Source organism: Hyla sarda, chromosome 1, assembly GCF_029499605.1.
Source record: "Hyla sarda isolate aHylSar1 chromosome 1, aHylSar1.hap1, whole genome shotgun sequence".
In the NCBI taxonomy this organism is placed as follows: domain Eukaryota; kingdom Metazoa; phylum Chordata; class Amphibia; order Anura; family Hylidae; genus Hyla; species Hyla sarda.
In genome coordinates, this window is record NC_079189.1 from 401737330 (window position 1) to 401764946 (window position 27617).

Below are 27617 nucleotides of genomic sequence, written 5' to 3' on the forward strand. Positions count from 1 at the left end.
CTAGTAGGATCAAGGACACCTTGGCAGCTCGGGATCTTCCTTCTTCCCTGACAGATCTCATCAACCTGGCTTCAAGTATTAATGTACGGATCTCGGAGAGACAAGAGGAGATTCGACGTGAGAGGGAACCACTCCGGTTACGACGTTATCCTCGTTTGGCCCCCATTTTTCAACGTCCTCTACAATCATATTCCACCTCACCTGCAGAAGAGCCCATGCAGGTGGACCGCATTAGACTTTCTTCTCAAGAATGAACTCGTAGATGTACTGAGAACTTAAGCCTTTATTGTGCTAGTCCTGACCACTTCCTAAAAGAGTGCACTCTTCGTCCTCAGCCTCCGAAACGCTTGCACCAAGGGCACGTAGGAGAGGCGTCCCTGGGTGAGAATAGTTCCTCTTCACGTTTTAACCATGCCCGTTCGTCTGTTCATCAACCTTTTTTTGTTGTTTATGGTCTTCATCCTCGTCCACCTCTTCCTCTACCAGACTCCTTTGGAGTGCCGGCCGTTGATTCTCTAATCAGAAATTTTGGCGCCATCTGGCAAAAGACTTGACGCTACTGTTCGCTTCATTCCAAATTAAAGGGGTTATCCAGGAAAAAACTTTTTTTTATATATCAACTGGCTCCAGAAAGTTAAACAGATTTGTAAATTACTTCTATTAAAAAATATTAATCCTTTCAGTACTTATGAGCTTCTGAAGTTAAGGTTGTTCTTTTCTGTCTAAGTGCTCTCTCTGATTACATGTGTCTCGGGAACCGCCCTGTTTAGAAGCAAATCCCCATAGCAAACCTCTCCTAAACTGGGTGGTTCCCGAGACACGTGTCATCAGAGAGCACTTAGACAGAAAGGAACAACCTTAACTTCAGAAGCTCATAAGTACTGAAAGGATTAAGATTTTTTAATAGAAGTAATTTACAAATCTGTTTAACTTTCTGGAGCCAGTTGATATATATAAAAAAAAGTTTTTTCCTGGAAAACCCCTTTAAGTCTCAAGCGGACAAGAAATTTTGTCACCATCTGGCAAAAGACTCGACGCTTGCTACTGTCCGCCTTATTCCAAATTTAGTCTCAAGCGGACAAAAAAAAGAAGACCTCCTCCATCTTCTTCTCCTGGCGACAAAGTCTCTCCTCCAGGTAGACATGCTTTAATGTTCCCAGTTACAAGTTGGGGCCTCGTTACCTGGGACAATTTGTGGTCCTTCAGAAAATCAATCCCGTCTCATACAAATTACGTCTACCCTCCTCTCTTCGCATTCCTAATTCTTTTCATGTCTCTTTGCTCAAACCCCTGGTCATTAGTCATTTCTCTCAAAAAGTCATTGCTGCCACTACTGTCTCTGGTTCTTCAGACATTTTTGAGGTGAAAGAGATCCTTGCCATGAAAACTGTGAGAGGTAAACGTTATTTTCTCGTTCACTGGAGGGAAGATCATGGGAACCCGAGGAGAATATTGTTGATGGTACCCTGGTGCAGGATTTTCTTAGACCCAAGAAGAGTGGAGACCCAAGGGGGGGGGGGTACTGTTAGGGGCAGTGCTCCGGCCACCCATCCTTGTCGTGAGAGCTCCGCCTCCTTTGCTCCTGCCCGACCCGGGACGCGCACGCATTCGAGAGGTTAATATCACTGAAACACAAATTACAGTCGTTTTTTAAATGTGTGCCCCACTGTGCTTGTGGATTATTTATGCTTTTTTAACTCTAAAGTAAAATGCAGAAAGTTTCCGTTTTTGTTAGCAGATGCCTGCCGGTGTTAAAATGTACATAGAGGTACTAGAAGATGCAATGGCTTTTTCAAAATGTTCAAAAAATTATCCCTTTTGGGAGTTGCAGCAGGACTGGTGTCCCAAAATTGTGAAGAATGAATAGCTTTTGTATAAAAAGTTAAAAAAAATTATCCCTATTTTTTGGGGGATCACAGGTTGTGTAGACCTGGCTAGTGGTAAACAAACGCTGGGTGCAGCACAGTGATTGTGGGGGTCCTAGTGACAGTACTCCTGCAATCAGACATCATATCCCCTATCCTTTCATTAGGGGATAAGATGTATAGGGGCGGAGTACCCCTGTAATGATACTTCCCCTAGTATTTAACCTTTAAGGGGAGGGTCACACACAGGGCATCCGCAGCATATTTGCTGCTGCGGATGCACTGCTGGCAGTCACAGTGAGACTGCAGAGTGAGCTCCCTGTAGCTCTGTGTGTCCACTGACACACAGAGCTTTCCAGCTGCAGCAGGGAGCTCGGTCTGCAGTAGCTCTGTGACTGCCAGCAGTGCATCCGCTCTGCTGATGCACCGTGCACCGTTTGTGACCCTATCCTAAAGGAGTTATCCAGAGATAGAAACACAGAGCTTGTTGTGTGTGGTACAGGGGCGGATCCAGAGTCGAGTCTCGGGAGGGGCACTATTAGAGTATTTTGTGTTGGTGGACAGAAAATAAGATTACGGAACTTACAATATTATTAAATGTATCATACAGCCCTAACCTTGTTTAAGACTCTTAGGACGTGCTCATATGTCAGAATAATAATCAAATATACCAATTGCCACAGAATGGGAAAGTGCTAAAGAAGTTTTTACCATTTAAAACTACAGCTCCCAGTATGACCTAAGCAGGGGTAAGGGGATGCTGGGAGTTGTTGTTTCACCCATCATAACTGCAGAACTTACAAGTAACTCTAGCTCTGATGGGACATAGTGAGGAGGATACACAATGATATCAGTGACTACAGGTGATGTGTTCTCTATAGTGAGGAGAATACACAATGATATCAGTGATTACAGGTGACGTCTCCTCTATAGTGAGGAGAATACAGAATGATATCAGTGACTACAGGTGATGTCTCCTCTATAGTGAGGAGAATACACCGTGATATCAGTGACTACAGGTGACGTCTTCTCTATAGTGAGGAGAATACACAATGATATCAGTGATTACAGGTGACGTCTTCTCTATAGTGAGGAGAATACACAATGATATCAGTGATTACAGGTGATGTCTTCTCTATAGTGAGGAGAATACAGAATATCAGTGACTACAGGTGACATCTTCTCTATAGTGAGGAGAATACACAATGATATCAGTGACTACAGGTGACGTCTTCTCTTTAGTCTTTCCTTATCTAATTCAGATGGTACATACCGCCAGGATTTGTTCCAGCTAAATCTTCTCTCTGCAGAACTTGATGCCCAGATGTCTCCTCACTATGTCAGCGCATTCTGATCCTCTATATGAAAACAATAATTATTATAATACTGCCAAACACTGTATTCTTTGAATATAATACTGGCACACACCCTCTGAATATAATTCTGACACACTGTACCTCCTGAATATACAACACACTGTACCCTCTGAATATAATACCGCCATACACTGTACCCTCTGAATATAATACTATCACACACTGCACCCTCTGAATAGAATACTATCACACACTGCACCTTCTGAATATAATACTATCACTCACTGCACCCTCTAAATATAATACTATCACACACTGTACCCACTGAATATAATACTACCACACACTGTACCCTCTAAATCACTGTACCCTCTAAATCTAATACTACCACACACTGCATTCTCTGAATATAACTTGCTGTGCAGTGCAAACACCGTAATGTATTGTGGCCCCTAAAAAACTTACCACCCCAGAAATTCCTCATAATATACACTATACTTCTGAAAGGCAAAACACTCTGTGCCTTCACATATAGTAATAATGCCCCATCTTGTGCCCCTACATATAATAATTATGACCCGTCCTGTTCCCCCCACATAATAATAATGCCCTCTGTGCTGTGCCCCTCACATATAATGCTCCTGTCATGTGCCCCACACATATAATGCCCCCTGTGCTGTGCCCTTCACATATAATGCCCCCATTCTTTGCCCCTCACATATAATGCCCCCATCATGCGCCCCTCATATATAATGCCCCCATCATGCGTCCTGCACATATAATGCCCCCATCATGCATCCCGCACATATAATGCCCCCTGTGGTGTGCCCCTTACATATAATGCCCCCTGTGCTGGGACCCTCACATATAATGCCCCCATCATGCGACCCTCACATATAATGCCCCCTGTGCTGTGCCCTTCACATATAATGCCCCCTGTCCTGTCCCCTCAGGGGGCATTATATGTGAGGGGCACAGCACAGGGGGGATTATATGTTTGGGGCACATGACAGGAGCATTATATGTGAGGGGCATAGCACAGGGGGCATTATATGTGAGGTGTGCATGATGGGGGTATTATATGTGAAGGGCACAGGGGGCATTATATGTGAGGGGCGCATGATGGGGGCATTATATGTGAGGGGCAAAGAATGGGGGCATTATATGTGAGGGGCACATGACAGGAGCATTATATGTGAGGGGCACAGCACAGAGGGCATTATATGTGAGGGGCGCATGATGGGGGCCTTATGTATGAGAGGCGCATGATGGGGCATTATATGTGAGGGGCACAGCACAGGGGGCATTATATGTGTGGGGCACAGCACAGGGGGCAATAAATGTGAGGGGCACAGTACAGGGGGCAATATATGTGAGGGGCACAGCACAGGGGGCATTATATGTGAGGGACACAGCACAGGGGGGCATTATATGATATAATGCCCCCTGTTCTGTGCCCCACACATATAATGCCCCCTGTGCCCCACACATATAATTTATATGTGTGGCACAGCACAGGGTCATTATGTGAGGGGCACAACACAGGGGACATTATATGTGAGGGGCACAGGACAGGGGACGTTATATGTGAGGGGCACAGCACAGGGGGCATTATATGTGAGGGGCACAGGACAGGGGGGCATTAAATGATATAATGCCCCCTGTTCTGTTCCCCACACATATAATGCCCCCTGTGCTGTGCTCCACACATATAATTTATATGTGGGGCACAGCACAGGGTCATTATGTGTGGGGCACAGCACAGGGGACATTATATGTGAAGGGCACAGGACAGGGGGCCCCTCTGTCATGTGCTCTTCACATATAATGCCCCCTGTGCTTTGCCCTGCAGCCCCTCATTAAATATTCCCTTTTCTCTGACCCCCCTCCTCCTAACAGTGGCGCATATCCTGTTTCCCTAATCCCCTGGGCCCTGAGCATACCCTTACTTACAGTATGCAGGCCGCGGGGACAGGTTCTCCCGGCGCGATGATGTGAAGTCATTGCGCCGGCCTTTAGTGGATCGCGTCCCCGCAACTCACACGCTGTGTACTCACAGCGTGTGTGAACGGTTAGTGAATGGTGGAGCGGGAGCTTACAGCTTCGGCTCCACCATGCTAGGGAGCGGGGGGCAGCAATCTCGGGGGGCAATTGCCCCGTTGCCCCCCCCCCTGGATCCGCCACTGGTGTGGTATTACAGCTTGGCTCTATTACCATCAATAATGGCTCAATAATTGGCTCTATTACCAAGAACTGAGCTGCAATACCACACACAACCTGAGGACAGAGGGGGTGCTATTTTTAAAAGAAATTAGCTTTGTGTTTCTATCTCTGGATAACATCTTTTACATTCCAGGAAGAAATATAAAATTATATAAACTTCGTACATCATACATATGAAAAAACAAGCTTCACAACAACTTTTTATTTCACCTCTGTGCCACTGGGCATTCTCTGTTTCTGCATTTCTGATCAGTGTATGTATATTTTCATAAAAATCTTCCTGTTGACATCATATCTGGGTCAGCTTTCTAAGCCTCCTGTGCCCTCCTCTCCAAATGTAGCTCTGCCTTTTCTACCCCTAGGCAGGGAAATACAGGAGTCTGTAGTGGAGATTCATCAAGACCTGTGCTGAGGATAAAGTTGACCAGTTGCCCATAGCTACCAAACAGATTGTCTTTTCTTAGTTTTCAGAGGCCTTCTTAAAAATAAAACAAGCAATCTGGTTGTTATGGGCAACTACTCCTCAGCACAGGTTTTGATGAATCTCCCCCTGTATTTCTATAGGGCAGCATGGTGGCTCGATGGTTAGTACTGTTGCCTTGCTGTGCTGGGGTTCTTAATCTAAATATATATTTTTATTAGTTGTTTTTTTAATATCAGGGAAATATAGGACCCTATGTATACCGAAGTTGGCACTGCCAACAGGATTGCCCTAGTGCAACATCCTGGGCCGGCTCTGCCTATAGGCAAAATAGGGCACCCTTTTGATGGGAGTGCCGCTCTGCTCGCCACAAGAAATTTAGACATCCAGCATTCCAACCACCCGCTCAACCAGCTCAGGCATAAGCACCACCATACCCCCCGGCCTGTGTCACCCCAATAGTAAGGTAATTACATAAGGAGGGGGTTTGTTAAAGTGTGTCACCCCAGTAGTAAGGAGATTACATGAGAAGGAGGTTTGTTACAGTGTGTCACTCCAGTAGTAAGGTGATTACATGAGGAGGAGGTTTGTTACAGTGTGTCACCCCAGTAATAAGGTGGGTTTGTCTAAGGGCGGGCCAATGGGCGGAGTGAAGGGACGGCAAAATGAGCTTTTCCCTTGGGTGGCAAAAATCCTTGCACCAGCCCTGGCAACATCCCTTTTTCCCGGTGTGACATATTTTTATATACACACTCTGCATATAATTACCTATACACAGCATCAGCCATGAAACTCATAAGACGTTATTCTAATATTTAATAGAGTTTCATAATAGCTCAAAGTCTTGTTATCCTATTGTTCCTCGTAGATATTCCTTGCATTAGAAAGTCACACCATAAATATGAAAGCCTATGATGGCATAATTTTAAGTATAACTGAGTGATGAGCAGCCGTGTTAAGTGGATCAGTAATATTCCACATATTCAAAGAGTTGAATGTAACACATTTCTCATAAACATTCATTTCTTCACAATAAAAAATAATGTTCCCAGAACATCATATCAGCTTTGTTTGGGGTATCTCTAGGTCCTAGCTATAAACAAAAATGTATCTATCCTTAAAATGTAACTCCTTAATTACCAAGAGAGTCTCAGGCATGATATGTGGAGTTATATATATTGCTTAATGCCCCTGCCAAAAATTATACGTTGGAAAAACGATTCAAGAACTACGGAAAAGGGTGAGCAAACATAAGTACTATATGTACAGGAGCTGATACACCACTGGCAAACCATATGCAAGCCATACATACTGAAGATCCATTTGCCATAAACTTTTGGGGACTTAGGAAGATAACAATCAGTGAGAGAAAGGGAGATATTGCAAAATTTTACTGAAAGAAGAAACGCATTGGATCTACAGACTAGACAGTCGTAGCCGAAAAGGATTAAATGAAGATTTTTCTTTCTCAGCATTTTTAGAGTGACCAACACATACTTACTAGTGAAAATTAGGCAGTGGATTCTATGTTAGTATAAGCAGGCATTAATAACTTTAACAACTATATACATTATAAGTACTAGGCATCCAGTACGTGTAAAACCATGGTAACTCTATACACTAAAAATGATCAGGTGAATGAGTTAAACGGAAAGTTGATGGTCAATTTATATCCAAAGAGGTTAATGGGGAACAATGAATTATCAAAATGTCAATAAAAATATAAAAAAATAAAAAAGCATAAATAAATATACTTACTAGGTGGAGTGGTGGATACTGGAACCATTTTGAAGTGGCGAAGTAAGTAGTCAGGCAGGAAACCTGAAAATTAAAAATCAAAAAGAAATAGCATAAGTATATAAATAATAAATAAAATTGAAATACAGACATAAATAGAGGTATCTCCCTTAAAATTTTTTATTTTTGTATATTTATTATGTTTCCCATATATCCCATGAATATGCTATCGCTAGGTACAATCATATTAAAATAAATAAGTACAGTAACACCATCCCTAAAAATAAAATTTTGTATATCTATTATGTTCCCCATATATCCTAAAATTATACTGTGTTAGACACAATTGCATCAAAATATAGACCATCATAACTGACCTGATAGATTTATACACAAATTAAAGCCAATACAGGTATTAATTAGAGATATTGAGGGACATTTATCAATGTTTGCTTATGTATTCTTTTTTTTAGTAGTTTTTTTCTTACTTTTGTTTTGCTTATGTGTGACGTATTTATCAACTGCTTTCAGCCTGTTGATAATTTTGTTTCACGTAAGCAATTTTTACTTTTTTACTTTGGTAGTAGCTTTTTCTGCTCCATGTCTGAGCTGCAGTAAATTTAGTCAATTTTTAACGCTGTTGCGACTTTTTTTTGCGCAGTTGCGACTGTCGCAGTTAATAAATACCTGACTACCCGTAGTCCATTTTAAAATTATTACTACATAGTTAATTTTTGGAAAACTTGCTTTTCTCGCTTTCCAGTCAAAATTTCGCACGAAAAATTGCGTAGTCGCAGTTGGGACAATTTTGCGACAATTATAGTAAAGAAAACCTGACTAAACCCGTTGATAAATGTCCATAATTGAGAGGTACCTTAGTGATATATAGAGTTCCACTCCATCATAAACCAAGTTTTATATTATGCACATAAAAGGATATACAGTAGATATAAGAACTGACATAGATGCTCCAGATACAAATAACAGCAAAAGCAATAAAGTTTGTAAACATGCGCAAATAACGGCAAACATGTAGACATTAAATATGCCTTAAGATATGCGCAAGTTTTCTGGCATGTGCAAAGAAAACTATAAATTGATCTAGCCCTAAGGTAGCAAAATTAAGTTCAAAGACATGCGCAATGAAAACTCAATAAAGGTTTTAGTTCTAAGTTTACTGACTGGCGTGCGTATCGGGCGCATGCGCATTAAAAGCATAGGATGCTGGAATGCATCAAGTCCTGTGCGCGTATCAGGCGCGTGCCCTTGAGAAGCATCAGATGTCCGAACATTTCAAAGTCGTCTGGCTTGTGCAGGTATCAGACGCATGCATATTAGTAGCTTGATGTGCCGAAATACACTAAGTTAAACTACATGCGCCGCACTCAATAGATGATAGGTGGAGGAGGCATCACATGAAGGAAGTGACCTCATACAAACTACAGCGTTCTATTGGAAGCCTAGCACGCCAAGCAATCAACTAATTAGATGTGTTAGTCTATAAATATCGGGTAAGCCCGCTGTACTGACATGCATAATACTTTTGAGAAAGTAATTGAATTATGGTGAAACGTTAAAGGGTACCTCTCATCAAAAAAACTTTTTATATATTATAGATTAATGTATGCAGAATAACTTTACAATTGCATGTTATTAAAAAATATGCTTCTTTCTATTTAATTTTCCACTTTGAAGAAATGACCACTAGGTGTCTCCCTACCAGTCCTGGCAGCAAGCATTTCAGACTCATGCTGGAGTCCTAAACACTACGAGCTGCCAGTCTGCTTTGTTCACAAAGGAGAACACTCAGAGCTGCCAGCCTGCTTTGTTCACAGCCTGTTTGGCTGTGAACAAAGCAGGCTGGCAGCTCTGAGTGTTTAGGACTCCAGCATGAGTCAGAAATGCTTGCTGACAGGACGAGATTGGGAAAAATACAATAGAAAGAAGCATATTTTTCATTAACATGCTATTGAAAAGTTATTCAACATTCATTAATCTAAAATATATCAAAAGTTTATTTGATGAGAGGAGGAGAGGTGTTATGTTTTAATATGACACTGTGCTAGTTCTTTGTAGTCAGAGCTCACCTGTGCTGAACTGCAGTAAGGCATTGGAGTAGAGATGAGCGAACTTTTCAAAAATTCGATTCACCGAATTTTCCGAAAAAGTTTGTTTCGACCCGAATTTATTCGCGGCGAATCTATATTAAAAAAGGCTATTTCTAGCCTACAGAGAGCCTCAATAGGAGTATAGAACACTTTGCTGTGTTCTAACATGCATAACAAACAACAAAAACGTGGTCTCAAATGGCTGGAGGTGCTCAGCCCCAAATGGGTTGTGCATTTATACTGGGGGAGCAGATCCTGCCCTTGTAGTCTGTTGCTAGGGGTGATCCCCAGCATAAAAATGCATACAATGGAGGATGCCTGCAGCGGACTACAAGTGCCACAATAGAATCCTACCCCAGATAGACGGTGTGGATGTGTAACAATTAGAATAATACAATACAGGAATATGGGTGCAATACTGTGGTAGATGTATACAATGACATTGGCTATCCCTCAACACTGATGTTAAAATTGAGACATTCGCCAGTGTATCCCTATATGAAGGACACACCAGAGCCCGCACACCAACGCCAAGGTTTCTCAAATGGCGCGGGACCTAACACTAAACCTACCTGTGCGTGATAAGCAAATCAGGGGTCAGTGGGCAATTACGGCAGCATTCGGTCGACTTACAGCGTCCTCCCAGGTACCCTCCAGCGTGGCTACAAGCACACACATACATTGGGAGGAGAGAGGCAAGCTGCAAGCCCCACCTAAGTTGGCTAATATAGGTGCATGGCCTCACAGGTGCTACCCTAATGCTGCCTGGAAGATATTCAAGGCGCATTAACATATGGAGTTCACACACCTCCAAGTATAAAATTTAAACAAACAACAAAAACGTGGTCTCAAATGGCTGGAGGTGCTCAACCCCAAATGCGGTTGTGCATTTATACTGGGGGAGCAGATCCTGCCCTTGTAGTCTGTTGCTAGGGGCGATCCCCAGCATAAAAATGCATACAATGGAGGATACCTGCAGCGGACTACAAGTGCCACAATAGAATCCTACCCCAGATAGACGGTGTGGATGTGTAACAATTAAAATAATACAATACAGGAATATGGGTGCACTACTGTGGTAGATGTATACAATGACATTGGCTATCCCTCAACACTGATGTTAACACTAACATGCATATGGAGTGTGCTGAGGTAGTGAAAGAATACTGTTATTCAGAATAACATGCAGATTACCAGCATCACTTTTAGAATCACTGCCACAGAGCGGCACAATGACAGAGCCTGGAGGTGGCATCAGTGTGAGGAGACCATATAGTGGCTGAATGACACAGCCTGGTGGTATTGGCAGGATGAGGAGACCATATAGTGGCTGAATGACACAGCATGGAGGTGTTGGCAGCATGAGGAGACCATATAGTGACTAAATGACACAGATTGGATGAGGCTGAAGCATGAGGAGACCATATAGTGGCTGAATGACACAGTGTGGAGGTGTTGGCAGCATGAGGAGACCATATAGTGGCGTAATGACACAGCATGGAGGTGTTGGCAGCATGAGGAGACCATATAGAGGCTGAATGACACAGCGTGGAGGTTTTGGCAGGATTAGGAGACCATATAGTGGCCGAATGGCACAGCTTGGATGAGGCTGAAGCATGAGGACACCATAAAGTGGCTGAATGACACAGCATGGAGGTGTTGGCAGCATGAGGAGACCATATAGTGGCTGAATGGCACAGCCAGGAGTTAGCAGCAGCGTGAGTAGACACTAGGCCTTCGCAATCCCTAAGATTAAAAGATGAATTTAGAAATTTAAACCAAAGATTTTGGATAGCTGGTGCTACCTACCAGAGCAAAATTTTTATTCCCAGACCCAGGCCCAGCAGTGGCATCAGTAAACCATATATTGCCTGAATGACACAGCCTGGAGTTGGCTGAAGCATGAGTACACACCAGAGCTTCACAATCCCCAAGAAAAAACACAAGAATTTTTAAAATTTAAAATGAAGATTTTGGATAGCTGGTGCTACCTACCACTACAACATTTTTATTCCCAGACCCAGGTACAGCAGCGGCATCAGTAAACCATATATTGCCTGAATGACACAGACTGGAGTTGGCTGAAGCATGAACACACGCCAGGGCTTCACAATCCCAAAGAAAAAACACAAGAATTTTTTACATTTTTAAAATGAAGATTTTTTATAGTTGGTGCTACCTACCATAACAAAAATTTTATTCCCAGACCCAGGCACAGCAGCGGCATCAGTAAACCATATATTGCCTGAATGACACAGACTGGAGTTGGCTGAAGCATGAGGAGACCATTGAAATGTATGATTTTTTTTATTTGAAAATGTAAATCAATTATTTTGAAATTGAACTTTTAACTCCAAAGTTTTAGTGTCCCGGACCCCAGCGTGTGGGTACAAAGGACCTAATTTAACTAGCCCCCACAGGGCTCATGTGGCCGTGAAATGTAGGTGCAACGTCTCCATTGCCCTGACCGGCCATTGTTTCCAAGACTTTTCGCCAAGGCAAACCATGTGAAGAACAGTGTCACACCGCCGTGCCCTGCACACATGGTATCCAGAAGGGCCACTGAGACTTGTCCAGGTAGTGGAGGCTGAGGACACAATGAAGGATGTGTAATCGGAGTCGCACACTGTCACAGGACCAACGGGCTGACAGAGTGGAGCAGGAAGCAGAATGAGTACACAAGAGGGGTTCACAACCCCTAAAATTAAAAGTTGAGCGTTGAAATCTCTATTGAAGATGCATGCTAGGTAGTGCTACCATCCAAAAATTTAAGGCCCAAGCCCAGAAGCATCAGTAAGCCAAGTAGTTCCTGAAAGACACAGTCAGGAAAAGGCATCAGCAGTACACAAGAGGATTTCTTAACATCTAAGATTGAAAGATCAATGTTGAAATCTCAATTAAGCATGTATGTAAGCTAGTGCAAAACATTCAAATTTAAGGCCCAAGCCCAGAAGCATCAATAAGCTAAGTAGTTCCTGAAACACACATTCAGGAGCAGGCATCAGCAGTACACAAGAGGGTTTCACAACCCCTTAGATTGAAAGATGAATGTTGAAATTTCTATTAAGCATGTATTTAGCTCATGCTAAACATCCAAAAATGTAAGGCTCAAGCCCAGAAGCATCAGCAAGCCAAGTAATTTCTGAAACACACAGAAGCAGGCATCAGCAGTACACCTGAGGGTTTCATAACCTCTTTACATTGCAAAATCAATGTTGAATTTTCAATTAAGCATGTATTTAGCTAGTGCCAAAATTTGAGGGCCAAGGCCAGAAGAAGCATTAAGTAAATTAGTTCCTGAAACAGTCAGGAAAGGGCATCTGCAGTGCACCGGGGGATTTAATAAGCAATAAGATTGAAATATCAATGTTGAAATTTCTATTAAAGGAGTAGTCCAGTGGTGACTCAGTGGTGAGCAACTTATCCCCTATCCTAAGGATAGGGGATAAGTTTGAGATCGCGGGGGTCCGACCGCTGGGGCCCCCTGCGATCTCCTGTACGGAGCCCCGACAGCCTGCGGGAAGGGGGCGAGTCGACCTCCGCACGAGGCGGCGGCCGACACGCCCCCTCAATACAACTCTATGGCAGAGCCGAAGCCATTGAGATATATTGAGGGGATGTGTCGGCCGCCGCCTCATGCGGGGGTCGACACCCGCTATCTCGGCGGAGAGCCGGGGCCCCGTACAGAGAGATCGCAGGGGGCCCCAGCGGTCGGACCCCCCGCGATCTCAAACTTATCCCCTATCCTTAGGATAGGGGATACGTTTTTCACCACTGGACTACCCCTTTAAGCACTCACGTTTGGTAGTGCTAACATCCAAACATATTAGGCACAGGCCCAGCTGCATCCCAAAACAATCTAGTTGCTGAAAGACACAGCCTGGATGTGGCAGGAGGATGCGTACATAAGAGGGCTTTAATTTAAAAATATCAAGTTTAAGTGTCCCGGGACCCAGCGTGTGGCTACAAAGGACCAAATCGAACAAGGAGCCACATGTCACATGGTGGCACACTGACAGAGCCTGGAAGTGGCATCAGTGTGAGGAGACTATATGGTGTCTGAAAGGCACATCCTTGAGGTGGCTGAAGCAATGGGAAGCCACTATGGATCACAAACATAGGAAATTGGTCCATCCAAAGAAGCAACAAGTAATTAATTCGAGGATTTTAATTATTTAAAGGGGTATTCCAGGATTTTTTTTTTATTTGACTATGCTACAGGGGCTGTAAAGTTAGCGTAGTTCATAATATAGTGTCTTTACCTGTGTGTGACGGTTTTCTCACAATTCTTATGTGATTTTCACCCCAATATTTATTTTTACCAGCATACAAAATGACTGCTGTCTCTGATTTTTCCCATCTTTCAATGCGGTCGAGACCTGACTCACTAGACAGCTGATGACAGGGAGCCAGTCTGCTTCAATAGGTGGAGAGAGCAATCTGCAAGTAATGCAAAAGCTGGAGGCACTCTTATTGAAAACCACAGGTCTGCAGCTCATTTATGTTTCAATGGGTGGGGTGGCTGATGTGTGGGAAGGAGGAAAATGGAATCATGGGATTTGTAGGCAAACAAGAAAACTGAAAACAGGAAATACAAGTTCAAAGAAAGCTAGCCACAGTATTCTGGTAATCTCACAGCATAGCCATTTAGCCCAAGACAAGTGCAGATCCTTCCTAAGCATGTCCATTACTGTCTGCCAGGTACGTACTAAAATCACCTTATGCTGGATAACCCCTTTAACTCAAGATCACCAGATAGCAGATTCTATCTCAGAAATTCAGACAGACAATCCTCTCATTAAAAGTGGATAACAGTGTTGAGTCACATGACACAGCAGTCACCTGTAGCCCAGTTCCATCAAACAAAGCCTTGCACAAAATTGAGATTCCCATAATAAAGAATTGACTGAATAAAAAAGGGTAACTTCAGTGCTCATTAAAAGGTGTACTAGAAGAAATCAATAGTTCTCTCAGTCAGAAGAAAATATTAAAGTTGTTTTAGGTATGTTGTCTGACGAAATACCTTTTTGTAAGAACAAGCGCATATCCAGGAGTCCAGAAGACTCTATAATGCAGGACGGTGGACCACAAAAAGACATTCTTCTCTAAAGTAATGTTTTCTGAAATAAAGAAGCAGAGTTCATCCCTCACCGTATTATTTTGGAAATTTTTTATTAAAAACATCAAACACAACAAGCGTTCCATGGTGTAATGGTTGGTTTAATAACCCCATACATTGCACCATAAATTTTTTAATTTAAATTAAGCATGTATGTATCCATTTAAAAAATCCAAAAATTAACCCCATAAGGACCGGGGGTTTTTCCGTTTTTGCATTTTCGTTTTTTGCTCCTTGCCTAAAAAATCATAACTCTTTCAATTTTGCACCTAAAAATCCATATGATGGCTTATTTTTTGCGCCACCAATTCTACTTTGTAATGACGTCAGTCATTTTGCCCAAAAATCTACGGTGAAATGGAAATAAATAAATCATTGTGCGACAAAATTGAAATAAAAACGCCGTTTTGTAACTTTTGGGGGCTTCCGTTTCTACGTAGTACATTTTTCGGTAAAAATGACACCTTATCTTTATTCTTTAGGTCCATACGATTAAAATGATACCCTACTTATATAGGTTTGATTTTGTCGGACTTCTGGAAAAAATCATAACTACATGCAGGAAAATTTATACGTTTAAAATTGTCATCTTCTGACCCCTGTAACTTTTTTTTTTTTCCGTGTATGGGGCGGTATGAGGGCTCATTTATTGCGCCGTGATCTGAAGTTTTTAACGGTACCATTTTTGCATTGATAGGACTTATTTATCGCTTTTTATTCATTTTTAAATGATATAAAAAGTCACCAAAAATGCACTATTTTGCACTTTGGAATTTTTTTGCGCGAACGCCATTGACCAAGCAGTTTAATTAATGATATATTTTTTTATAATTCGGACATTTCCGCACGCGGTGATACCATATATGTTTATTTTTATTTACACTGTGGTTTTTTTTTTATTGGAAAAGGGGGGTGATTCAAACTTTTAATAGAGGAGGAGTTAAATGATCTTTATTCACTTTTTTTTTTCCTCTTTTTTTTTGCACTGTTATAGGTCCCATAGGGACCTATAACACTGCACACACTGATCTTCATCATTGATCACTGGTTTCTCATAAGAAACCAGTGATCAACGATTCTGCCGCATGACTGCTCATGCATGGATCTCAGGCACTGAGCAGTCATTCGGCGATCGGACAGCGAGGAGGCAGGTAGGGGCCCTCCCGCTGTCCTGTCAGCTGTTTGGGATGGAGCGATTAGCCGCGGCTATCCCGAACAGCCCGACTGAGCTAGCCGGCCACTTTCGGTTTCGCTTTTAGCCGCGCGGCTCAGCTCTGAGCGTGCGGCTAAAAGGTTAATAGTGCGCGACGCCGCGATCGGCGCTGCGCGCTATTAGAGGCAGGTCCCGGCTTCACTATGATGCCGGGCCCGCCGTGATATGACGCGGGGTTACTGTTTAACCCCGCGTTATATCAGGAGAGCAGGACCAAGGACGTACCGGTACGTCCTTGGTCCTTAAGGGGTTAAAGGCCCAAGCCCAGAAGCATCATGAAGGCAAGTAGTTCCTGAAAGACACAGGAGCAGTCAGGAATAGGCATCAGCAGTACCCAAGAGGCTTTCATAACCCCTTACATTGCACGATCAATTTTGAAATTTCAATTAAGCATGTATGTAGCTAGTGCAAACATTAAAAAATTAAACGCCCAAGGCCAGAAGCATCAGTGAGGCAAGTAGTTCCTGAAAGACACAGGATGAGTCAGGAGCAGGCATTCGCAGTACCCAAGAGGGTTTTATAACCCCTTACATTTAAAGATCAATGTTGAAATTTTGATTAAGCATGTATTTAGCTACTGCCAATCATCCAAAAATTAAAGGCCCAAGGCCAGAAGCATCAATGAGGCAAGTAGTTCCTGAAAGACACAGGATGAGTCAGGAGCAGGCATTCGCAGTACCCAAGAGGGTTTTATAACCCCTTACATTTAAAGATCAATGTTGAAATTTTGATTAAGCATGTATTTAGCTACTGCCAATCATCCAAAAATTAAAGGCCCAAGGCCAGAAGCATCAGTGAGGCAAGTAGTTCCTGAAAGACACAGGATCAGTCAGGAGCAGGTATTCGCAGTACCCAAGAGGGTTTCATAACCCTAATTGATAACCCAAGTGTTTGTGTAGCAGCATGGTCAATCTACTCTGAGCCATCTGGCATTGGTGGGTGGAAATCCTGGATGATCCATGCCTGATTCATCTTCACAAAGGTCAGTCTCTCCACATTTTTCGTGGACAAACGAGTTTGCCTTAGGGTGACTATGGCCCCAGCTGCACTAAACACCTGCTCTTATGGCACCCTACTGGCCGGGCAGGACAGCTTTTGCAGGGCAAACTCTGCTAACTCGCGGCCGTAAATCAAGTTTGACTGCCCAGAAGTCCAGCGGATCTTCATGGTTTGTTGGCATGGCCATGTCAAGGTATGCCACCACCTGCTGGTTCAGGTCCTGCTCCATGTCTACCTGCTGCTGACGAGTTGCTTCACTATGCGGGTGAAGAAAGCTACTCATCATCGACTGTAGACTTAGGCTGTTGATAATGGAGCTGGTATTGCTCCTGACCCCCCTCCCCTCCCCAGCAGCCATGGCAGTGGAAGGTGAGCGCAGAGGGCCCCCCCGAGTCAGACCTGTGAGTGGATGGACCATGTCGCCGATAGGCAGCGGCCAACTGACTACGTAGGATCTCTCTGTAGTAGGTCAGTTTGTCCTCCCTCTCAGTGGGTGTAAAAAAGGCCCCCATTCTGGGACGGTAGCGAGGGTCCAATATGGTGAAGAGCCAGAAGTCATCCCGCTGACGAATGGTGACAATTCGGGGGTCACTAAGCCAGCAACTGAGCATGCATCGTGCCATTTGCGCCAGTGACTCGGAGGGACTCCCTGCCTCCATCTCCACTGCATACTGCCATGGTGTGCCTGGGTCCTCTGTCTCGCCTTCCTCATAATAACCCTCTAGCTCCTCTAGCTGATCATGCTCCTCCTTTCCTGTCCGATGACTAGAAACACCAGCCATCTCATCAAACCTAAACTGTGCTCCACTCTGCCCTCATCCTCCTCCTCCAGTTCAGCCCCCACAGGGCTCATGTAGCCGTGAGATGTAGGCGCAACGTCTCCATTGCCGTGACCAGCCATCGTTTTAATCATTTGTTGTAGGCAATGTAGGAGTGGAATTACGTCGTTCATCCCGTAATCCTGGCGATTTACAAATAATGTGGCTTCCTCAAAGGGCCTCAGCAAACGGCAGGCGTCACGTATGAGCTGCCACTGGTTCACATTGACGTTACACAGGGGAGTACCCCTATCTGCTTGGATGATCGAGAAATCGGTGATGGCTTTTCTTTGTTTGTCACAAAAATAGATTTGATCACTTGTGGATGTGGGGATGTCTGTACTGTATTGAACGGTGGTGCAGAATGCTGTAGACACAGGTGCGTACAATATGCATAAAGAAAACGGCAGCACAGCACTCACCCTTCCAAGCAGGACGTGGTTTATTCAGGGTCCATACAGTACATTGGGATGGGGGGGGGGGGGGAGGTGAAGGAAAAAGAGCTCAACTGAGCCCTGGAAGCTTCATGAGCTCAGTTGAGCTCTTTTTCCTTCACCTCCCCCCCCCCCCTGTCCCAATGTACTGTATGGACCCTGAATAAACCACGTCCTGTTTGGAAGGGTGAGTGCTGTGCTGCCATTTCCTTTATGCATACTTTCTTTGTTTGTATTGTCTGTCAAACATATGGAGGGTGGAATTCCAATGTGTGGCAACGTCACAAATAAGATTATGTTGTGTGATACAGTTCTGACGCTGCAGCTCAAGGAGGGCGTGCTTAGCGGTGCACGAGTGGCTGAAGTGCATGCACAGTTTCCTTCCCATTGTTAGGATGTCTTGCAAATGGGGCAAAGACTTCAGGAAGTGCTTGACAACCAGATTCAACACTTGAGCCATGCAGGGCGCATGTTTCACACTTCCTTGTCGCAGCGCGGACACAATGTTCTTCCCGTTGTCAGTCACCATGGTTCCCATTTCCAGTTTTCGTGGAGTAAGCCATACTCCGATTTCTTGACGAATAAATTTTAGCAGTTCCTCCCCTGTGTGACTCCGTTCGCCAAGGCAAACCATGTGAAGAACAGCGTGACACCGCATTGCCCTACACACATGGTACGATGAAGGGCCACTGAGATTTGTACTTGCAGTGGAGGCCGAGGACACGGTGGAGGATGAGGAGGCGGAGTCGCACACTGTCACAGGACCAACTGCCTGAGAGCGAGAGCGTGGAGGAGGAAGTGGTGTGACCTGTCATAGTTTCTGTTGTGGCTGTGCAGTAACCACATTTACCCAGTAGGCCGTAAAAGAAATGTATTGTCCCTGCCCGTAGTTACAGCTCCACACGTCGGTGCTGCCGTGCACTTTTGAATACACTGACAGGCTCAAGGACTGGCACGCCTTCTCTTGTACAAACGTATGCAGGGCTGGTACTGCCTTCTTCGCAAAGAAATGACGGCTTGGCACTCTCCACCTCGGCTCGGCACAAGCCATCAATTCTCTGAAGGGTGTAAATGCTCACTGCACCCCTTATTACATTCTGTGAGGGGTGTAGTTCCAAAATGGGGTTACATGTGTTGGGGGGCCCATTGTTCTGGCACCATGAGGGCTTTGTAAACACACATGGCCTTCAATTCAAGACACATTCTCTCTCCAAAAGACCATTGGCGCTCCTTCTCTTCTGAGCCCTGTAGTTAGCCCGCAGAGCACTTTACATCCACATATGAGGTATTTCCTTAATCAGAAGAAATGGGGTTACAAATTGTGGGTGGATTTTTTCCTATTACCCCTTGTGAAAATGAAAAATTTGGGATAACACCAGCATTTAGTGAAAAAATAAAACATTTTCATTTTCACGTCCAACTTTACCCCTGAAATACCCATGACGTATCGGTACGTCATGAGTCCACTCCGGTTCTATAATGCGGGTCCACAGGCTGGGACCCATGGCTATCTGCGCACAGTACTGATTGGGGTGCCGTGTGCTATTAACCCTTTAGACGTGGCGTTCAAAGTTGAACGCCGCGTCTAAAGTGAAAGTAAAACATTGCCGGTTAGCTCAGGGAGCTGTTCGGGATCGCCGCAGCGAAATCGCGGCATCCCGAAAAGCTGTAAGACACGAGGAGGGTCTCCTATCTTGCCTCCAGGTGTCCGATCACAGAATGACTGCTCAGTGCCTGAGATCCATGTATGAGCAGTCAAGCGGCAGAATCATTGATCACTGGTTTCCTATGAGAAACCAATGATCAGTGTAAAAGATCAGTGTGTGCAGTGTTATAGTCCCCTATGGGAGCTATAACATTGCAAAAAAAAAAAGGGAAAAAAAAGTGAATAAAGATCATTTAACCCCTTCCTTAATAAAAGTTTGATTCACCCCCCTTTTCCCATTAAAGAAAAAACTGTGTAAATAAAAATAAACGTATGTAGTATCGCCGTGTGTGGAAATGTCTGAATTATAAAAATATAAGGTTAATTAAACCTCACAGTCAATGGCGTAAGCGCAAATAAATTCCAAAGTCCAAAATATTTTTGGTCACTTTTTACATCATGAAAAAGTGAGTAAAAAGCGATAAATAAGTCCTATCAATGCAGAAATGGTACCAATAAAAACTTCAGATCACGGCACAAAAAATTACCCACATACCACCCCATATGCGGAAAAATAAAAAAGTTATAGGGGTCAGAAGATGACAATTTTAAACGTATACATTTTCCTGCATATAGTTATGATTTTTTTCAGAAGTACGACAAAATCAAACCTACATAAGTAGGGTATCATTTTAATTGTATGGACCTACAGAAAAAAGAGAAGGTGTCATTTTTACAGAAAAATGTACTGTGTAGAAACGGAAGCCCACAAAATTTACAAAATGGCGTTTTTTAAAAAAATTTGGTCTCACAATGATTTTTTTTTTCCATTTCACCGTAGATTTTTGGGAAAATGACTGACTTCATTACAAAGTAGAATTGGCACCAAAAAAAATAAGCCATCATATGGACTTTTAGGTGCAAAATTGAAAGAGTTATGATTTTTTAAAGGTAAGGAGGAAAACGAAAATGCAAAAACGGAAAACCCCCGGGTCCTTAAGGGGTTAATGAAAATTCGTCAAACACCTGTGAGATGTTAAGGCTCACTATACCCCTTTTTATGTTCCATGAGGGGTGTAGTTTCCAAAATGGGGTCTCATGTGGGTGTTTTTTTTTTGTGTTTATGTTAGAACCGCTGTAACGATCAGCCACCCCTGTGCAAATCACCTCAAATATACATGGTGCTCTCACTCCTGAGCCTTGTTGCGCGCCCGCAGAGCATTTTATGTCCACATATGGGAAATTTCCGTACTCAGGAGAAATTGCGTTACAAATTTTGGGGTTCTTTTTTTTCCCTTTTACCTCTTGTGAAAATGAAAAGTATGACCCCAACTTTACCTTTTCATCAGGGGTAAAAGGAGAAAAAGCCCCCCAAAGTTTGTTAGGCAACTTCTCCTGAGTACAGAAATACCTCATATGTGGCCCTATGCGCGTTTGAGGCCAAAATAAGGGATTTGCATAGGGACGGACCCGGATGCAAGAATTAAACTTGCCTCAGGTACCAAAAATACCCTACAGCAGTGGTTCCCAAACAGGGTGCCTCCAGCTGTTGCAAAACTTCCAGCATGCCTGGAAAGTCAATTGGCTGTCCGGCAATACTGGGAGTTGTTTTGCAACAGCTGGAGGCTCCATTTTGGAAACAGTGTCATACGATAATTTTTTGACATTTATTTTGGGGGGGGGGGGGGACGGATTGTGCAAGGGTATATGTATATGTAGTGTTTTACCCTTTATTTTGTGTAAGTGTAGTGTAGTGTTTTTAGGGCACACTCACACGGGCGGGTTCACAGCGAGATTGAGCTGCAGCAGAAAATTTGCTACATCTCAAACTTGTAGCAAGAAACTCGCTGTAAACTCACCCGTGTGAATGTACCCTGTATCTGGGGATTGTAGTTATGCAACAGCTGGAGGCACACTGGTTGCAAAACACAGAGTTTGTTACTTAACTCAGTGTTTCGCAAGCAGTGTGCCTCCAGCTGTTGCAATACTACAACTCCCAGCATGTATGGTCTATCAGTGCATGCTGGGAGTTGTAGTTTGCCACAGCTGGAGGCACACTGGTTGCGAAACACTGAGTTAGGTAACAAACTTCGCAACCAGTGTGCCTTCAGCCGTTGCAAAAACTACAACTCTCAGCATGCCGTGACAACTGAAGGGCTGTACATGGGGGTGGGGAGGGGGGAACCTCCAGCTGTTGAAAAACTACCACTACCAGTATGCCCTTTGACTGTCCGTGCATGCTGGGGATTGTAGTTATGCAACAGCTGGAGGCACATTGGTTGCAAAACTTGGTTGTTACCTAACTCAGCGTTTCCCAACCAGTGTGCCTCCATTTGTTGTAAAACTACAACTCCCAGCACGCCCAGACAGCCGAAGGACATGTTGGGAGTTGTAATTTTGCAACATCTGGTGGGCCACAGTTTGGACACCACTGTGCAGTGGTGTCCAAACTGTAGCCCTCCAGATGTTGCAAAACTTCAACTCCAAGCATGCCCATACTGTCCAGGCATGCTGGGAGTTGTAGTTCTGCAACATATGAAGGGCCAGATATTGAAGAACTACACGCCCAGCATCCCTGACTGTCTGGCCATGCTGGGGGTTGTAGTTTTGCAACATCTGGAAGGGCTACAGTTTGGACACCACTGCACAGTGGTATCCAAACTATGGCCCTCCAGATGTTGCAAAACTAGAACTCCCAGCATGCCCAGACGCCATCTTCCCTCCGCTGCTGCGTCTGCCGGTCCCGCTGCTGCCTGCCGCCGCCGGTCCTGCAGTGATCGGCGGTCCCGGCACCTGCCGAAATCTTCCCCCGCCATCTTCCCCCCGCTCTGCCCCAACATCCAGGGGCAGGCAGAGCGGGGATTTCAACTTTAACCCCCCGCCCCCCTCCTGCCATTGGTCAGTTTGTCCTAAGGATCAATGGCAGGGGATAGGAGCGAGGTGGCAGCTGCCACCTCGCTCCTATCCCTCAGGATGATCGGAGCTGTCTCTGACAGCTCCGATCATCCCTATTTTCCGGGCGATCGGGTCACAATAGACCAAATCAGCCCGGAACCCCACAAGTCCTTGTCATTAGTCAGTCACTAACTGACTGACTAATGACAACGATCAGCAGCAGGGGACCATTCTGATTGGTTCCCAGCTGCATGGTGTCATCGGTCAGCTGTTCAGAACAGCTGCAATGACGTTTCTATCACAATGCCAACGGACATGAAAGCGCCCCTGAAAAATTTGTCAGCAAAGATGACTTCATCTCCCATAAGGTACTCGGAAAAGGCGGCTATGGGACGGTTGTTTTATCTCAACTGAAAGGCAAAAATTAGTTTTTTGCTATAAAGGCCCTGAAGAAGAGAAGGGTTAAAAAGAAGGAGGCTCCAATGATAGAGAAACGTATTCTTGCGTTGTCCTGGGAACACCCCTTTCTCACTCGCCTATATTGCAGCTTCCAGACCAAGACACATCTGTTTTTTATGATGGAACTGCTGAATGGTGGAGACCTGGTCAGTCACCTGAATGACCAGCGTAAATTTGATCTGCACAGGGCTACTTTCTATGGAGCTGAAATATCATCCGGCTTACAGTTTTTGCATTCCAAGAACATTATTCATAGGGATCTGAAATTGGACAACGTAATGCTAGATAAGGAAGGCCACATCAAAATCACAGATTTTGGAATGAGCAAAGAGAACATTTCCAATGATAGAAAAGCCAACTCATTCTGTGGGACTCCAGTGTACATTGCTCCAGAGATATTGCTTAAGCAAAGCTACACTTTCTCTGTGGACTGGTGGGCCTTCGGGGTTCTTCTCTACCGTATGCTAATAGGAGAGCTGCCATTCCTTGGGTGTAACAAACATGACACGTATGAGTTGATTAACCCCTTAAGGACTGAGCCCTTTTTCACCTTCAGGACTGGGCCATTTTTTGCAATTCTAACCACTGTCACTTTAAACATTAATAACTCTGGAATGCTTTTAGTTATCATTCTGATTCCGAGACTGTTTTTTCGTGACATATTCTACTTTAACATAGTGGTAAAATTTTGTGGTAACTTGCCTCCTTTCTTGGTGAAAAATCCCAAAATTTTATGAAAAATTTGGAAATTTTGTATTTTTCTAACTTTGAAGCTCTCTGCTTGTAAGGAAAATTAATATTTCAAATAATTTTTTATTCACATTTCCAATATGTCTACTTTATGTTTGCATCATAAAATTGACGTGTTTTTACTTTTGAAAGACATCAGAGGGCTTCAAAGTTCAGCAGCAATTTTCCAATTTTTCCCAAAATTTTGAAACTCACAATTTTTCAGGGACCAGTTCAGGTTTGAAGTGGATTTGAAGGGTCTACATATTAGAAATACCCCACAAATTACCACATTATAAAAACTGCACCCCCCAAAGTATTCAAAATGACATTCAGTCAGCGTTTTAACCCTTTAGGTGTTTCACAGGAATAGCAGCAAAGTGAAGGAGAAAATTCACAATCTTCATTTTTTACACTCGCATATTCTTGTAGACCCAATTTTTTTTATTTTTGCAAGGGGTAAAAAGGAGAAAATTTTTACTTGTATTTGAAACCCAATTTTTCTCGAATAAACACATACCCCATATGTCTATGTTAATTGTTCGGCGGGCACAGTAGAGGGCACAGAAGGGAAGGAGCAACAAATGGTTTTTGGGGGGCATATCACCTTTAGGAAGCCCCTATGGTGCCAGAACAGCAAAAAAAAACAAAAAACACATGGCATACTATTTTGGAAACTAGACCCCTCGGGGAACGTAACAAGGGGTTTAGTGAACCTTTATACCCCACAGGGGTTTCACGACTTTTGCATATGTAAAAAAAAATTATTATTTTTTCCTAAAATGCTTGTTTTCCCCAAAAATGTACATTTAAAAAAAGGGTAATAGCAGAAAATACCCCCCAAAATTTGAAGCTCAATTTCTCCCGATTCAGAAAACACCCCCTATGGGGGCGAAAAGTGCTCTACTGGCGCACTACAGGTCTAAGAAGAGAAGGAGTCACATTTGGCTTTTTGAAAGCAAATTTTGCTCTGGGGGCATGCCGCATTTAGGAAGCCCCTATGGTGCCTGGACAGCAAAAAAAATAAACCCACATGGCATACTATTTTGGAAACGAGACCCCTTGGGGAACGTAACAAGGGGTTAAGTGAACCTTAATACCCCACAGGTGTTTCATGACTTTTGCATATGTAAAAAAAAAAAAATTTTTTTACCTAAAATGCTTCTTTTCCCCAAAATTTTACATTTTTAAAAAGGGTAAAAGCAGAAAATACCCCCCAAAATTTGTAACACAATTTCTCCCGAGTACGGCAATGCCCCATATGTGACCCTAAACTGTTGCCGTGAAATACGACAGGGCTCCAAAGCGAAAGAGCGCCATGCGTATTTGAGGCCTAAATTAGGGATTGCATGGGGGGGACATAGGGGTATTCTACGCCAGTAATTCCCAAACAGGGTGCCTCCAGCTGTTGTAAAACTCCCAGCATGCCTGGACAGTCAGTGGCTGTCTGGCAATACTGGGAGTAGTTGTTTTGCAACAGCTGGAGGCTCCGTTTTGGAAACAGTGGCGTACCAGATGTTTTTAATTTTAATTGGGGAGGGGAGGGGGGCTGTGTAGGGGCATGTGTATATGTAGTGTTTTTCTACTTTTTATTTTGTGTTAGTGTAGTGTTTTTAGGGTACAGTCGCACAGGCGGGGGTTCACAGTAGTTTCTCGCTGGCAGTTTGAGCTGCGGCAGAAAATTTGCCGCAGCTCAAACTTGCAGCCGGATACTTACTGTAAACCTCCGCCCATGTGAGTGTACCCTGTACATTCACATTGGGGGGGGAGAAACATCCAGCTGTTGCAAAACTACAACTCCCAGCATCTACGGTCTATCAGTACATGCTGGGAGTTGTAGTTTTGCAACAGCTGGAGGCACACTGGTTGTGAAACACCGAGTTTGGTAACAAACTCAGTGTTTTGCAACCAGTGTGCCTTCAGCTGTTGCAAAAGCTACAACCCCCAGCATGTACGGACAGCGGAAGGGCATGCTGGGTCTTGTAGTTATGCAACAGCTGGAGACACACTGGTTTGCTACTTAACTCAGTGTTTCACAACCAGTGTGCCTTCAGCTGTTGCAAAACTACAACTCTCAGCAGTCACCGACAGCCAACGGGCATGCTGGGAGTTGTAGTTATGCAACCAGCAGATGCACCACTACAACTCACAGCATGCACTTTAGCTGTTTGTGCAAGCTGGGAGTTGTAGTTATACAACAGCTGAAGGTACACTTTTCCATAGAAAAATGTGCCTCCAGCTGTTGCAAAACTATAAGTCCCAGCATGCCCATAAGGGAATGCTGGGAGTTGTGGTGGTCTGCCTCCTGCTGTTGCATAACTACAGCCCCTTTTGCATGCTGGGAGCTGTTGCTAAGCAACAGCAGGAGGCTGTCACTCACCTCCTGCTGCTGCTCCGGGACACAGGTCAGTCCCTCGCCGCCGCCGCTCCTGGGGCCCCGATCCCAACATTGACGCCGGGGATCGGGGTCCCCAGCTCCCGGGATCTTTTTCCCGCACCTGCTCACATGCTCCGGAAGAGGGGCGGAGCGGGTTGCTATAGTGACACCCGCAGCAGGCGCCCTGATTGGTCGGCCGGTAAACCGGCTGACGAATCAGGGCGATCGTGAGGTGGCACCAATGCCACCTCACCCCTGCTGGCTATGGCTGTTCGGGGCCATCAGAGACGGCCCCGAACAGCCTGTAATTCCGGGTCACTGGAGACCCGATTGACCTGGAATCTGCCGCAGATCGCTGGGCTGAATTGTCCAGCGATCTGCGGCCATCGCCGACATGGGGGGTCATCATGACCCCCCTGGGCGATATGCCGCGATGCCTGCTGAATGATTTCAGCAGGCATCGGGCACCGGCTCCCCTCCAGCTAGCGGCAGGGGGCCGGGATTTGACAGGACGTCCTCGGTCCTTAAGAACTCGGAAAAGGGGCCGTTTGAGTACGTCCTGCATCCTTAAGGGGTTAAAGACCATATGGCCTACTATCCAAGCTGGATGACTGAGGAATCAAGGGACGTCCTACAACAGCTGCTAGAGAAAGATCCAACCAAAAGATTGGGTGTGACAGAGGATTTAAGGCTTCATCCCTTTTTTAATGGTATAAACTGGACGGCACTAGAGAGGAGAGAAGTGGAGCCTCCTTTTAAGCCAAAAGTGGAATCTCCTAGTGACATCAGAATTATCCCATCAACTTCAGTGAAGACCAGATGGATTCAAAGGACGAAACAGAATTCTGCGTTTTTTCTTTTATTCACCAAAGAATGCAGGAAATAATTGACAGCTAAGAGAGATGCACAGACTGGGAGAACCACTGCAAAATTGGCTATAACAGAAAATACCGGGCATGATTTATCGGATGTGACTTTATTACTGGATATGACTTATTAATCGGATGTGACTAATTAATCGGATGTGACTTTATTACCGAATGTGACTTAAACCTGAAAAAAATTAATAAATAAAAAGAAAACATTCTTTTCGTTCTTTGTTAAATTTAAGTAAGTCTGATTCTATGTTTTACTGCGTCAGGGATTGGGCAGTTTATGGTTTTGTTCAGTGTAGGAGAGGGGGCCTGATGATAAAGAATGTCAGATAGTAGTTTGGTAAACCTTGTAATGTGCTGTATAAGGGTAAATAGGAGCGATGC

At 44.2% G+C, this 27617-nt stretch overlaps 1 protein-coding gene and 1 pseudogene across 2 annotated transcripts in view; one reads left to right on the forward strand and one right to left on the reverse strand.

Annotated features, from left to right (window-relative positions):
- The window catches only part of LOC130277345 (immunoglobulin superfamily member 1-like), an 83084-nt gene that overhangs the window by 32524 nt on the left and 22943 nt on the right, over nucleotides 1–27617 (reverse strand). For both annotated transcript variants that reach the window (XM_056528019.1, XM_056527982.1), the window contains exons 4-5: nucleotides 7584–7646; nucleotides 3139–3223 (exon numbers count right to left, since the gene is read on the reverse strand). The gene's annotated coding sequence lies outside the window, so the exon portion shown is untranslated. The remainder of the gene's footprint in view (nucleotides 1–3138; nucleotides 3224–7583; nucleotides 7647–27617) is intronic.
- LOC130367764 (protein kinase C delta type-like) lies at nucleotides 82–27244 on the forward strand (annotated as a pseudogene).